The sequence below is a fragment of the Lepeophtheirus salmonis genome, chromosome 14 (assembly GCF_016086655.4).
Source record: "Lepeophtheirus salmonis chromosome 14, UVic_Lsal_1.4, whole genome shotgun sequence".
NCBI classification, from domain to species: Eukaryota; Metazoa; Arthropoda; class Copepoda; order Siphonostomatoida; family Caligidae; genus Lepeophtheirus; species Lepeophtheirus salmonis.
In genome coordinates this window covers 43,395,828-43,412,515 of record NC_052144.2, presented here as the reverse complement: position 1 = coordinate 43,412,515, position 16,688 = coordinate 43,395,828, and positions in this window count along the sequence as shown.

Here is a 16,688-nt window from a genome sequence, read left to right as displayed (position 1 = left end):
AAGACAGAAAATGATTAGGAAAAGTTTTTTTCCTGCGATTAATTTTCCCGTTTTTTGTACATTATATATTGCCTTGGATGCCCTGGGCCAGACTGAACACATTGTGTATCATATTTGTCCCACGAGACCTCTGATTTTTCCAACTCAAATGATGCAAGCTAAAGATGAGGGTAATATACATATATTTGTACACCCTTGCTTACTTTGAACATATATCATCTTCGTACCAAGTTAGGTTATAATCGGTAACTAACTTTTAATGTAATCCTGGTGACCAAGAGACAAACAAACAGGAGCAAAAATTTAAAAGAAGGTAATTACTCACTAAAATGTAGACACAACTGTAGATGACATTAACTTATACTCGAGTATTTATAGTTTTGATCATTCGAGTTCGATTAGTCAAGTTTTCAATTAATATTTCGAGTAAGTTAGAGTAACCTCAAAATTCTCCTAACAAATCTAGGTGATTATTAAGCCAAATGAGATATATATTAAGAGCATTGCTCATATCTTGAAAAAAAAGCATTCTAAAGCAATATAAAACGAACATATTATATTTTTACTTAATTAAATAATGTATTCTATTATTCTATTTTACCTTCTTCTAGGACTGACAAGTGGGATTGGACTGTAATGAACGCCTTTCCTGGGCCCTAAAGAAGGACCAACACAGCACTAGTGATTAAGACTACCCTAAAACGTATTCATTGTATTTAAAATATTTTTTTTTAACTAACGGTATCCCACTGAAAGACAATTTCCCGGGAAATGAGAAGGCCTACTACCTTAGATCTGCGTATAAGCATAAGTAACAACTCTACATAAGGATATACTATGCATTTGTAAGTATCTTAAATAAGCATATCTTAAACAATTCACTCCTTCTTGAATAAATTCTTCTCCACTAAACCCATGCAATACTCACTCACACACAAACAATGAAAGTTCGTAAAAGAAACTCATCATAATGATGTAATGATCATTCATCTTTTCCCAAGTAGATACATCCATATCTTGGATTACAAACAAATTACGCCTCAAATAAATAAGAAATCAATATTAAAAGTGTACCTAGAGCTAGAAAATTTCATTAGCTGTTATGCTAAAAAAACAAAAAACCCTGACCATTAACCATTAGCTCACATTGTCACCTTTGTGTAAGGATTTCTCAATTGTTGATTTCCCTTTGCAAATTTCCGACGTACATCCCATTTTCTCCGATTTCAACACATAATTTTTTTTTTTAGCAGATTATTTATAGTTACCATAATGAAAAAATCTAAATATCATAATTTTCCAGGAAAAATAATACTTATTTCCAATTTTTAAAAGAAAATATTATTCCTTCAAATTTAATCTCTTATGAAATTTTTTAAATCTAAAAAAGGAGACAAAATAGTTTTTGGTGGATTTGAGTAAAATTCTTGATCTTTAAAGAAGCAAGACATTTATAAAAATAAGAAAAAGTCCCATACATGATGTAGAAAGAGAACATGTCCGGGATAAAGATGACGGTTTTAACCAGAGTTGACTCAATTTTAGGTCCACTCCCTATTTTAAAGACTTGCAATTGGAATTGATAACCACTCAAAGTCAAGAAAATTGACTTGGAATCGAAAACTAAGTCTCTAAATTCGACTTGAACTCGAAAGTCATGTCTATTTTTTGACTTGATATAAAGTTAATTGAAAACAATTTTATATCCAATTACGATTTTTTATAAAATGATGTTTTATTTGATATGTATATATATATGTAGATTTTTACGAAAAGCCCAAGCATTTTATAGCCTTTTTTAACCAATTGTGTAGACATTTTATTTAAAGATGGTTTTTTGAAAAGTTAAAAATCCTTTCTATTTTTAAAATGACATTCTTTTACAGCTCTTTTTTCTCAAATTACCTTTATGGAAAGTAAATTTCTAATGATTTTTTTAAAATCAAGTGTTAGGCCTACTGTAAGTGCGGGTTCAATGCGACTACAGTGGTCTAAGACCGACCCTGTCTTGAACTGGACTTGTTCTAATATTTAAGGACTTGGAATTGTGTGCAAAGACTTGAGACTCGAATTAGACTTGAAGTAAAATGGCTTTTCCCCCCATCTCTGATTGAAGTAACGTTAAGTCTGTGATTCCAAACTTTTCCTCACTATGGAGTCCCTAGGCGAAATTTGTATCTAATTTTGGTCAAATTTTCGTCATATGATTTTTTTTAAGCAGGATATTTTCTTGGGCATTATTAATGACTTTTTTAAATAAAATAAATTTCTTGACTATTTTATTTTATGAGAAACACTTTTCTGAATAACGTGGAGACCAGGTGGGGACTCTCTGCTCTTATTTAAATCCGTATTTCGTATGCATCTTCATACTGAGACTTTTATAAATATCAATCGCGAGTTTGTTTCATTTTGTTGAATCTAAGGGATCTTTAAGCTTTTTCTACAACATATTAGAAATGTGATACAATATAATGAATTTATTTCTTTTTGTGCCTATCTTTATAATAGGTAGGATGGAGCCTAAATATATATATATATATATGTTTTATTAGGTAAAGTACGTATATGGTAATAATATCCGTTTTATATAATCTAACAAATTATTAGATATCGGAAACATCCAATCAAAAGTTGATTGAAGCTCATTTTAACTTGATTGAATAGAGAGAGAGAGGTGTTTCAAGTCATATATAAAAATACATATTACATTGATTTAAATGTACTATTAGTATAAGTTTTTTTTTTCCATTATGTTTTTAAAAAGCCTTTCTATTCCTTTTTTCATGCTTTAAGCATTTTCTTCCCTCTCAGTGCCTCTTCTCTTTTACTCTAATGCTTTTTAAAGCTCTCTTTTCTCTTTTTCCTCCCCTCTCTCCAGGATGTGAAATCTCTTCACATGGCTGTAAGAAGCTATCGATTATTTTACTCCCCTTTGTCTACTACTTACCATCATAATATAAACTGTTGAATGTATGTTACAACATACGTTAATCGACCTAATAAATTATTCATTAAGAGATGTCACCACTATCAGAGCATCTTTTATAGGAAAAGACGGAAACATTCAAACTCACCCTTTAACAAAAAGTAAATATCATTTCCTTCCAAATTTTAAAAAACTTTAATTATAAATCCTTTAAAAATCTCAGTACAATCCTTTCCATTGGGCAGTGTACGCCCTCTCAATATTGAAATCCTATACGAAGGAACGGTAGAAGAAGGTGAGCGTCAGTTGACTTACTCATCGTTTGAAGGGTTCTTTAGAATATTTTATGTTTAAAAATATCTACTTGTATAGTTTCTTAAATTCTGGAAAAGGACTTGAGCTTGTATCTAGGGCTCAGGTTTAAAAAAGGAAAGTTACACTTCAAATATGGTCCTAAACTTTAATTTATTCCTTATAATATTCTTAATCAGATATTGCCTATTAATTACTTTGATCTATTGTGGGTAAATAGCAAAGACTTGGACTACAAATGTAAGACTCGTGACTCGAATACTTTTTATACGGACTCCATTAAATACCTGAACACTTTGTACCCTATATTATAATCGGGATCGTTTTTAGTGTCAGAGGGCCAAAGATAAATATGTGGGGCCCAAACACTTTCTTATTACCTTCTTAAAAGATATTTTCTCTTTTAATTAAAAGTCGTTCCTATTTAAAATTCTAAAAATAGAATTTCCTCATCTCTGGTTAGTTGTAATATCCACAATGTACAAGTGGTTGTTCCTAGTTCTTTTATAATAGTCTTATTTTATAATTGATTTGACAGATAGGTGGAATAAATGCTTTCTTGTTGATAGTCCTAGAAATTTTCTGCATTCCAGGATTCACGTCGTTCCTGGTTATTGGCGAATTGTTTTCCACCGTAGGCACATCCATGAGCATCATGGACCCCTTCTAATATCCAAAAATACACCCCTGTCCTCAGGCTGGTCCCAAAGCAGTTTAAACTCCCCCGCTGGCACGTTTGTGAGCATCAAGGATCCCTACTAATATCCAACAGCCTTTGTAGTGAAACTTGTACGTCCGAGGCAGGTTAAGTTTATCTACCACCGCTTCCCTAAGCATCAATGAACCCTTCTTATATTACAATATACAGGTCAACCGACTGGAAGTATAGATGAACTGAAGGGAAGTTAAATTCCTCCGCTACGGCTTCCTTGATGCTCAGAGAAGCGCAACAGAATAATTATTGTGATCAAAATAGGGTTAATTACTCCAACATTGCTTCGTTGAGTATCACGTGTCCCTTGCAATATCCCAAAAAACAGCAGCACACAGCATTTCAACTGCTCAATCCTTAGGTTGGTGTGTATTATAGGATGTTAAATGGAGTTCTTGATACTCAGAGAAGCGGCGATGGAAGATTTTAGCCTAGCTTTGGCCCATAATTTCACCTTTCACTTATCGTATGCCATGATGTATTTTAACATGTTAGAAGAGTTTCTTAATGCTCAGGGAAGCAGCTGTAATGAAATTTTTTTATCAATCAACATTTTGATTCCCCGAATATATGTATGAAGCCTAGGCGAAGAGTTCAAAAGTTAATTAGTTATCATTCTTTATTATATTTTATCGATTTAAATCGGGGAGGCGAGCAAATTTTTACGTCGAAGGTTGAATTCAGAATTAGATTATGTCTGAGGGGCTGCACTCAAGGTGGTTATACTTTTTACATAAAATAACAAAATATTTATTTCATGTATTTGTTCGCATTTAAATCTGCCAAGAAAACTCGAATTTTTCGGTGTTTCCAGCCCGTGTGCTCTTATTAAACTCATTGCATGTATTTCTGCATTCATTACATTTTTGGTTTGCAATGACGATAGACACTAACTTCCTTGATCTAGAATGCAATGAAATGACAATACATTGTGGCAAAAACTTCCAGTCTGATTTTGTCGTTCGGACGTTTCACAAGCCATTAATTTATTGTTAATATATATTAATAATGAAATTTATTGTAAATTATAATTTTAGTAGATAGAGGAGCTGGAACTGGAAGAACTGTGTCTCCTACACCACCTTCAAGAGTTTTTCATTCTTGAGCGTCAATAGATTTTTCAATTTTGGGACTACATTAGGCAGGAATTTCATCTTTATTAGGGGCTGTAAATTTTAGCAGGACAATCTCTAATCTTAGATGTTTAGGTATATTAGTCGAAACAATACCAATGTGCCCTTGATCCGTACTCAGTATTAGTGTTAAATCTTTTCAACATTATTTGCTACAAACTTTCGTGGGCCGTAGTATACCCACGTCTGATTTAAATTGACTACGATTATAAATTGTTTTGTGTTTTTTTTATTCAGAAGGTAAATGTATCTATTGCAAGATTTTTAAAAATGAATAAAGAACCAATTTAAAAAAAGAGTAGGCAAGTTTATTCCAGTACATATGTGTGGAAATCAGTATTTTTTTTCATGTCTGGGCCCTTAAAAAAGGCCTCGAGTCCAAACTCGAGTACTATCCCTCGGTCATACAACCTTAGATGAACCAAATGTACCTTTCCAGTCATTTACATTGTACTTATGTGGAAGTATTTATCACCTTAGGCCGTACCTATCTGGGGATGAGAAAATTGCTGGAATCCGGATGAGAGTAAAAACTGCAGCTTAGAATGATCATAAAAATATGATAAATATGAAAGACGATATATGTGCTCACAAAGATAACTATAGTCTTATAAAAAAATTGGTAGTTTCTTTGACTACGTCAAACTGTTTCCCCCACAGATGGACTTGCACTGACTAAGTATAAGTAAACATTAGAGTATTACATTTAATCCATCAGACCTAGCAATTATGTTTGAAGTCCTTTTCGAGGAGGCTTTTACGAGAGACTTGTTTCGTCTGTAAAGAAACCTCTCAAAATGATGTATATTGGGAAGAGCTCTCTTAACATTCAATGAAATGTATACTGTATTAACAGAAATAGAATAATTCATAAATCAACGTCTGCTTAGCTTTTTAAGCTCAGATCCTCAAGATTTTGAACCCATAACGCCTTCTCATCTGTGTTTCAAGAGACCGCTTGGAGTGCTTCCTAATTAAAAAAAAAAAAAGGACGTAGATTTTAAAGTTCGCTGCAAATATTTGAATCGTCTTCCTGATCATTTCTGGAAAAGATGGCCCGATGAATATTTGAAAAGACTACAGGAAAATGTAAACATCGCATAGATGAAGTTGATGTTAACGACGTTGTGCTCAGTTCGGAAGACAACATACATTGTAATGATCACTAGTTTTTTTTTTTTTTTAAGTTTTGACTTTTTCGACAAATTTGATATGGAACTCAAATTTTAAAATCCCATATCTCCACAACCACTTGACCAATATCAATGCATGAACTATCATTGAAAAGTTATAAGCCCAGAAAACCAATTCCGGTATCATTTTCAGACTTGGCTAAATTTGTCGAAAAAGTCAAAACTTCAAAAGATCATATCTCCTGAACTGTTGATCCAAATGGGATAAAATTTCACAGGAGCTAGTTTCTATCCACAGGCATCAATTCTGTCAAGGTTTTATTAAAATTTGCAAATTAGGTTACATATGAACTAATGATTTCACGGTTTGTGAACCCCTAAACTGAGGAAAGCAAGTTACCTGCAAACTATTTTTGAAAATAATTAAAAGAAACGGTTCTTAGACCAGGAATCATATATATCTTCTAAGAGAGTGAATAAATCCCCCTATTAAAAACATCTGATATCTTTACTTTACTTCTTTCAAAAAATCTGCGTGGCCGTTTGAAAAAAGAAAAAAATTGGGGACTTTGATTTTTTAAATAGGTTTTCACAAATAAAAAAGAAAGCCCATAACCAACTTTAGGCAACTGGGAACCTACTCATACCTGCTCCTTTACCCAGGATTGGAACTGTAGCTTTTTGCCCTCACCTAGGAAAAATATAAAATTTACCAATTAAAAATGAGAGAAAGGTAACGAAATAATCAATGAACGATGCTTCCCCAAGGAACCGCTTAACATACCTACAACTAGTGATGAAAATTGAGTGTATTTTGGGCATGTCAAAAAAAGAAGCAGAATTATCTTAGTTGTCATGACGTTTAATTAGATCAGCTACAATCAGCTGTGACGAGAGAGGAGAGGGGGAAGTAAATTAATAAGGTCACTGCCAAGAATTACTCCCATCCCCATCCTCTATTCTACTCTGAATCCAACAAGGCCTTACAATTATAACTCTTTAATAAATCCTCAAGATTACTCTCCGTCTTTGATGGTTTTGAATATAATTGAATTTATGTAGAAAAGGATGTTGACTACACATGAGTTAAATATTAATGACAACAGTTCAAAAAAAGAAAAGAAAATTCATTCTTCAGATTACAAATTCCGAAAAAAAATAAATACGATTTTCCTCACTGTCTATGTCGAATGGGCTTAACTATGTATTGTTCTTTCCTGCTCGTATGTGGTATTAATTAGCTACTATTTTTACAGACAAAAGAGTAAGAAAGAATCGGATTTCTAGCCGAATCAATAAGCCAGGTGGGGATAGAAACGCGAAAATTTAGATGATGATCCGTTACGAACTGGGAAGCGTTAGAACATATAACTTTGCATTGAACACTGAACTACTATTTAAAGCTCAATTACACCACTAGTAGAGGGTCAAATTGCCAGAGTGCTTGATCTTCCATTGGCTATTATTAGAGTCGTTAAAAGTATGATACTTTTGGAGCTCCTATGAAATGACTTAAATCAAATCTGTAAGCAAAATATGAAGGCTGCTTCAAAATAATAATTTTTTTGATAAAAAGGTCTTTATAAAAATTGAATCAAATGATCTATTAAAGAGGTTCGTTATTTTGGATAAAAATGGAATAGGCTCATATTTTATTTAACAAAAAGGTCTTATAGTTTGAAAAACCAGCCTGACACGTATTTATTTAACACGTAGAAAATATTTCAACTTTTTCTTTGTTGAATTATCTTTAATCTACAACATATCATACACATATGAATGTATCAATATCAACTCAACTTTCTATCCAAATGTGTATGAACGTCCTCTCTTAGAAAGCTTCTCTTCTTCATGTGATGATGAACACCATTGAGTCACTTTTTTATATATGAAATGAAAAAAAAAGGGGGGAGGTTATTGTAGTGAATCAATTTGCAAGAGCCTTTATTTTAATTGATTCAAATCCTGTCTATATATAATTATTTACAATTCAATCAAAAAGTAGACTTTTCTTAAATGATTTAAAAAAAATATATTAAATTATATTTATCTCTCTTTGAACAAAGTAGCTTTTTAGAGCTCTCTAAAGATTAATGAATTTGTAACTATGGCCTTTTTTCATTTTGTAGTCCTCTCAACAACAAAAATGAAAAAAACAAAAACATCTTTATGTCCAATTAAAAAAAAAGGAGACTTTTCCCTTCCATCCTTTTTCCCCATACGCGAAGAAAAAACGAAGAACATGTGAGTTTGCTTTCACTTCAAGAACAAGAAAGACGCATATACCTATACATATATATATTAGTATGCTTGGTTTGTAAACACTTTTTTAATTTTGATTACGGCGTATGGGCCAAAGATGTCATGTGGAAAAAAACAAACATAGGCAAAGTTTCAATGTCCTACAATAATGGTATCTTTAGGCTGTACACATCGATAAGACAAAGGGATTTTGATTGAGAGTTTGGCATATTGAGACTGAAAAATATTAAAATCTCCTTGTCTGCAGCAATGAACGTCAATTCATTAAGAAAATTGTCCGATGGAAAATTGACCGAGGAGGAATATTCTAACCAAAAAGGCTAATTTTTATTTAACTTTTAACATACAAAGTTACTTAAATTGCTTGAAATCCACAAAGTTTCGTCCTAAAGGCAATTTAGTTTAAAAAAATGTATTTCCTTCATTTAATTTCATCATTAAAAGGCTTAATCTACAATATTAAGGTTTTAATTGCATTATTTTTTTGCCTTTTTGAATATTGTTTGATTGAAAATAAAGGAGGAGGATTCAAATTTATATATTTATCTTTAACCTTTGACAGAAACAATTTCATCTTTCTTTACTTTCATAAATGAAGTTTTATCATTACATTTTGGATTCTTAAAAAAAATCCGTAGAATAAAAAAATCAAAAAAATACATGTTTCTCAATTTTTTTTCTGTTATAAAAACCCCTCTTTGGATATAATTTTATGTGTTCCGCCTCAGGCAATTTTCCTATTACCAAACATCAGCTATAGCAAAGGATAAAAAGTACAGATGCTATAATAAATTGAAATATGAGTGTTTGAACAAGCAAATTTGTATTAAGATTCGAGCTGGTCGAGAATTAGCAACGGAACTCTAATAACACTAAATTTTTTTGTTTTTTTTAGTTATTTATTTCAGGATAAATATTTTTGTTTCACAAACTCCAGTCTAGGAATGAATTAAACTTGTATCTCAAAGTATTAATACATATGATTTTATCTCTGTTATATTCTAATTTCAACGTCAGCTAAAGGAAACCATTAGAGTTGAATAATATATCTCTAGGGCGAAAGGCATATTATTAGTCTAAGAAAAGCAAATACGTCATATTAATTACTTTTGGCCAGCTGATATATTTTCTGAATCATTCGTACATCTTGTCACCTCTATGTATTCATTTCTCTAATGCACCACATCTTGCTGTAACTTTGAAAAAAGGTACAATTTTGTATTAAGTCAATAAAAAATAAAATATAAAAATTGGATCCATCCTTTCAGAAGATGTAAAAAAACTTGCTCATTATAATTACAGGGAGCGGGGATCAAATTGTCGCCTACTTTAAACCTTGATAACTTGAATACGACATTATCAAATAGAAAACCGGTCACCAAATAGGAAAGCTATTCTTGTCAGCTGACGATACATAGTTCAGTTAGCATCATGCCGTCATCATATGAGGAGATAAAGAGCTATAAGTGGAACGAGGAGCTTTCGAGGTCCGCCATAGTCATGGCATTGGTTAATAATGGAGGTGAAATCTCCAATTAAACGACTGCTTCAACCTTAGGAGTGAATTTACGGACTGCTCAGCGTATCCGTAAGAAGCTAGAGGACACCTGGGATGTTGATACCCCCATAAAGAGGGCACCCAAGGAGGAGGGCGCCGACAGGAAGGTCAGGGACACCGACTTTGTCGACAAGGTGAAGAAGATGGTTGAATATGACCCTAACAGGTCCATGAAGGCCATGGCGAGGGATCTGGGCTGCCATGAGAAAACAATAAGGAACTGTGTATCTGAGGATTTAAGGTACCCAAATGTCCTAAATGTGTCCAAAATCATCCAAGTCATAGTTTTGGTTTTCAGTAAAAAAGTTAAAAAATGTATATTTTGTGTTGTTTTTTGTAGAAAAATATTTTGGTGAATATTTGATCCCCGCTCCCTGTAGATCATCAAAATTTACTCTCATTTTTGCATCACCAAGTTACTAATGCCTCTACTAATATTTTCTATAAGATTGAAAAATATATATCAAAACGATTTTATGCACAATGTCAAATAATGTTTAAAAAAAAAAAAAAATGTTTGCTTTTTTTTAACTTTGATCAATATGTGTGTGACCTAAAGATAAAGTTGTATGTATAACAATGAAATTTTGCATATGCTATTTTATCACCAAATGACTAACGAAGTAAAAATACGCGGCATTTTTAAGCGCGTTTTCACTTCTCCATGACATGACAATAACGTATTTATAACTAACTACGTCATTTGAGTTGATGAATTTACTCATAACTCCTAACCTCTTTCAAAGGGACAAGATATTTGCAGGGGATGTGTGACTAGAACGTATTATCATACGTTCTAGCTAACATTCATTATTTCCTTAGTTCCTATATTCTTCAATCCTAGCTAGGAATGAAGAAAATAAAAAGATAGCTGGGGCCGAAGGGCTGAAAGAACCATGCCTCGGTTAGGAAATCAGTCCTAGGACGGATCCAAGACTACTCACAGGATTTATGCACTAGGCGTAATGGATATTCGAGAAGAGTTGAAAAACAAACCACCCTAATATATTTTATATACATTCATGTTAGATATATAAATCACTTTTGAATGTGTGTGTTCATTATTTTTGAAATACCTAAAGGATATAATATCGAATAAGATATTAATTAATGTTTTTTGATGTAGTAGCTTCTTCTTTTTTTTTTTTTAAACTTAATTTTGAAACTTTCACAACAACTTCTTTGCATAAATTTAAATATTAATAAGACTTCGGATAACCATTGAAATAAACAAATAAAATAAAATAAAAACATATAAAAATCATAATAAGGAAAGTAGGGTATTTTTTCCTACATTCTACACATAATCCATTGGATTTGTAAGAGCAAATTTAATATAGGTTACATACAATACTCTTTCAATTTCAAAAATACAATCGCCCGAATTTGGAGTCCATCCAAAGAAGGGGACTTTTCTTGCCAATGTAATTTGAAGAGATTAAAGAGCAAACAGATTATACTTTTATAAGAAATAAACAGTCCTTTTCGTTTCCTGTGTCTCTTAATACAACCCCTCCTTCACTTGATTGTATCTTGCAACCTTTCACAGAAAAAGAAAGAGGAAAAAGTACAAAATCAGTTGGTACGTACTAATGAGTGTTATATCGGTTTTTAAACCAGGAACATCTACAAAGAGAAAGATTGAGAGGAGGCGTGAGGCTTTAAAGGGGATTTGTCTTTTCTGAAAAGATTATTTGTTCAAATTTCCCAAAATAATTTAGACCGAAACGTTTTTGTTAAATTTGGAACTAATAAAGAAGAAACAAATTTGTCATTAAAAAAACTCTCAAACGAACATCCTTAAAAATGGACAGCACCGCTCCCCACCCAAAAGAATAATAAAAAATCATGTGGACGCCCCTATAACACCTATTAGGTTAACGCAGGGTAATAACTTTCTCTATTTGTAATTAAAATCCTTGTCAATTTCTAAGAACAAAAAAATATATCTATATTTTTAAATAAATCAAAAAGGAAGATTTTAATCTTATTAATCAAGGCTTTTGATTTTATGATTAGGAATTGAGTCATTTTGTATTCAAAATGACTCAGTTTTTCATTTAAAGAATGAATAATTTTCTTCATTTAACAGCTCTAAATTAGATAAATTTGCAACTAAAAAAACAACAAAAAACACGTGATTTAAACACTCTCGATATTGCAAACGTTTTCAACACTGGAATTTAATAAGTAGGACATTTGCATTTTGTTCTGTTTAAGAGTCCATAGATCATATATATATTTGCAATTGTATCCATGAAGTTTTGAGGTAAAAAATTGTCGAAAAGCTCAAACCGAGGATTATGAACTAGAAAATTAAAAGTTAAAATGAAAAAATCAATCAAAATTTAACTTATTTTTACGACAAATCTGTTTCAGATGTAATGTAAAGTTTTTTATTTTTACGCCATTGAAAAAAAAAAAAAAAAATACAAACATTATTAGCTTCCATATATGATTCATCATTTGGAACATTTTTCCAGGAACTGTATTCAAGAGAATTTAACAAATATTTTATCATTTGAATGCTGGAATGTTTTTAATCAATTGTTATTACCTTTATATTTCATTTATAAAGTTATTTAACATTGAATTACGTCTCTGAATCGAAATTAAACTCCAAAACATGATTTAAAAAAAAGGCTAAACCTAAAGCGATTGAAGGTTTTAAAGCTCATTTTCGTTTTTATAGCTTAAGTATCAATAATAACTGTGGCCGTGGGTAAAAATGCTGTTGTATAGTGTTACAATATGATGAATTATGAAGGGGTTTAATAATTTAACCTAATACTTGAGTTTCAAAAGAAAATTAATGAACATTAAAAAGATTCCTCAGAGATTTTTAATTCAGAACATTAGTATGAGTTCAGAAATGAGTGCAGTCACCAACCACAGAAACTTTTACCCAATGTATTACTAATCAGAGATGGGCAAGTCCGTATCAAAAGCGGACTTCCATACTAGTAAGGAACCAAATGTAGTGAAGACATACGGTACGGAAGTCATACAAATCTTGTCCATATCGCAGACTTTTTTTGATGGGAAGCTTTATAGCTCAGTATCATCGAAGCGAAACTAGTTTATATAGTTTAATTAAAAAATGGATCTATGTGTCTCAAAATTTGAGAATAAATTTTCCCCGTGTTATTCTTCTAATATAACGGGTGGCCCATCTAGCGGTTGCATTTTAAACTACCACTGTTTTGACGTCTGACAGCTGTATTAAAATTCTCATTGTGTCTTTTTATTTGTAAAAGGTATCGGGTGTACGAAATGGTTAAGTTTACGCTCGAAGAAAATTGGAAAATACCGAAGACTTACTTCCAAAATGGAGAGTCTTCAAACGAAACTGCAAGAAAATTACGTCGGTCGAAATAAAGCTCCTTCCAGGCAGTTTGTGAATAAATTTGTGAAGCATGCGCGCGAAACTGGTTTGTTAATGGATAAAACAACGCGTTCCCGTGTTCGTCCAGTGCACTCAATCGAAAGCATTGCTGCTGTTGCCGAAAACGAAAAAACGAGCAAGGAGCTGCCGTTACGGTCAATAGTGAGTGCTATCGGGCCATGTTGGAAGATTTTTTATTTCCCCAAATGGAAAAGGAAGACATGGACAACATTTGGTTCCAACAAGATGGCGCTACGTGCCACACAACCAACGTTACAGTAGATCTTTTGCGCAATGTCTTCGACAATCGCATCATAAGCCGAAACGGCAACGTTAACTGGCCACCTCGTAGCTGCGATTTGTACTCCGTTGGACTATTTTTTGCGGGAAAACGTCAAGGATAAATGAATCGTCAACCATCTAGAGACGATTAACGATTTAAAACACGAAATTTGAGTCGCCATTGCAGCGATTGAAGCTCACACAAGCGAAAATGTATTGGAAAATTGGGTCGACAGAATGGGCTATTGTTAGGTCCCCACGGCGGTCATATGAATGAAGTGGTGTTTCATCATTAACCGGAATGTTGAGGCTTTCAAATAAAATAAAAATTATTGAAAAATATCCATCCATCTTTTATTTATAGCAATATCAAAAGGAAAATGTTTCGTGGGCTACTCTTTACAGTAAAATATAAAAAAAAATGGTATTTCTTTGTCTCCCACAATTTTGACAATCATGTCTTAGATGGAAAACTTTGACTTGCTTTTAAGAAAAGAGAAGGGAAAAAGGATTAGATTGTGTATTTGATTTTTTTTTCGTCGTATCTCATTATAATATATCTATTGAATGTTATATTTTATTCATACTTTGCTTATTATTATCAATTTATAATTTATTTATAAAAAGAAAATGTAAGAAATAAAATTGTATTTTTCATTATTATACTTGTGATTTGAGGTTTTTTGTATATTTATTCGTCGAAAATCTTCGATTCGTAATTCCTACTATAACGGAAGATAATCTGAAATAATGGTACATTATTCCCCTAAAGTTCTAAAGCACGACTTATAGAAATTTGCTAGAAAATTCAAGTGGGTCAACTAGTATTAGTATAGTTAAAAATTTGATTTGACTATCTTGTCATATTCTTTAGAAATGATTTGTTTGTTTTTCCTCAAGAAGATAACATATTTACATGTTAATATAATATATTGCTAGCTTTGGTATGTACCGGTAAGCAAAAAGGTGCATTTTTGAATTCTAGACAATCATGCATTTTTTTTTTTGTGCGACCATTTCAAGTCTAATTCTTTCCAATAAAAAAATACATAAATTATTTAGTCTAGACTCTAGAACAGTGGTTCTGAACCTTTTAACCTCAGGAGCTATCATCTATATTTCAAAATCTCAATATAATGTATGGTTCAATAATTTAAAAAATTGCTCATTTTAATTACCCTCTAATACTTTTTTGTTGCTATACTTTCAATAAAAATTACTTGGTTATTATGTATTTACGGTTTATTAGGAATAACTATTGGAATTTGAACTTGTTAATTTGCTACAAAATACTTTTCAATTAGTAATTTGTATTAAATGATTAGTCTAATAATAATGTATAGACCATCCAATTAGTATTATTTCATTATTGCATAATCATCATCACAAGTCCTCTAAATTCGTCGAATAAATTCTTCATCTTAGGTTGCAACTAGTATAAGAAAGTTGTACAAATTGCAATTTCTACGTTTATTTATTCGTTATTTAATTAACAAGAAGTATTAATTATAATTAACAACTATACACTGATGCTAAAAGTTCATTTTATGGATTAATATTACTTAATGATTATCTAATTACAGGTATATAACTTTGCACATTTGAATTTTATAATGTACCACGGAATAACTATAATTAATAAGTCACTTTCATCAAAATATTTCAAATTTACAACGTTTATATATTGACCATCTATGGTTTTTCATAAGCACTACTCAATACTTAGACTTTCTCTCCTCAAGAATAAAATAAACATAATTATTAATATGATTTTATGAGGTAAAGAGTTTTTTAGCTCATTGCTAAACCTCATCTAAAGACATATTCAAATTTTAAAAATTTATATGAGGTATTTCCTTTTTGAATTATGAGCTGAACTAAACGACTGCGAGATCTAATTCATTTTGAACAGTACTGCCTGTATAGTCCCCCCTCTATAATTTAAAGATTTGTATAAAATATGAGTAAAATATATTTTCAAATGGTTTTAGAGGTCAGAAAAACGACTTTTGAAGACTGACCCTTTCCAAACATAACTTTTTATCAATATTTAACAGATAATTGGTTTTGTCAGTCATCCTAAAATGAGACACCCTAGTGCACATCCTAAAATAAAAATTTGGAAGAATTTTACCTTTTTTGTCACCTTTAATATGATCTTAAAACCAGGCTTTATTAATTAAAGTATTATAATGCTATTTTGACAAGTATGAAAGGGTTTAATGATCACTACATTCTCTTTTTTTTTTCTTATTACTAAGAAACTATTACTTATTACTATTAGAAGATAAGTTTAAAAAAAAACACGCATACACTATTTTTTTGGGGTAGGGGGCGGCCAATTTTAATTTTGTTCCATCAAAATACTGCCAAGATATATGACCATTACTGCCATCATTATTATTTCAGTCTTAAGGAGAGAATATCTAAGTATTGAATCTGCTCATGAAAAATATAGAGTAAGACTGATAATTTCTTAGGTAATTATCTTCTATATTAATAAAGCAAAGTTTCACTGCTTGTCAACGCCTTTATGTGTAACTGCTAGTAAAAACTAAATACATAATAGAATGAAAATGACAATACCAATGTATAGTTACTAATTAAATGGCAGTTTTTGTAATTGAATAAGGCGTTTTTAGACGCACAAATATGTAACTTGTACAATCTACTGAATCAAGTTGCTTATGTAGGCCGTCAGCTCAAGAGAATGATTTTTCTCAAATGAAGTGTTGATAATATTTTTACTCTTTGCTTGGCGAATTATCTTCAATTTATAAAATTACAATTAAAGTAATTAAAGAATAATAAATTAATATTTTATCATTTTTTGTTTAAGATTGTTTTTATGTTAATGAATCACATATATGAAATGATTTACAATAAACGTATTTAAATAAGATATAAATACCTCCTAGGATTAAGAACCACTGCTCTATAAGAAGAAGAAAAACGCATCCTTGTCCACTACTAGAAAACATA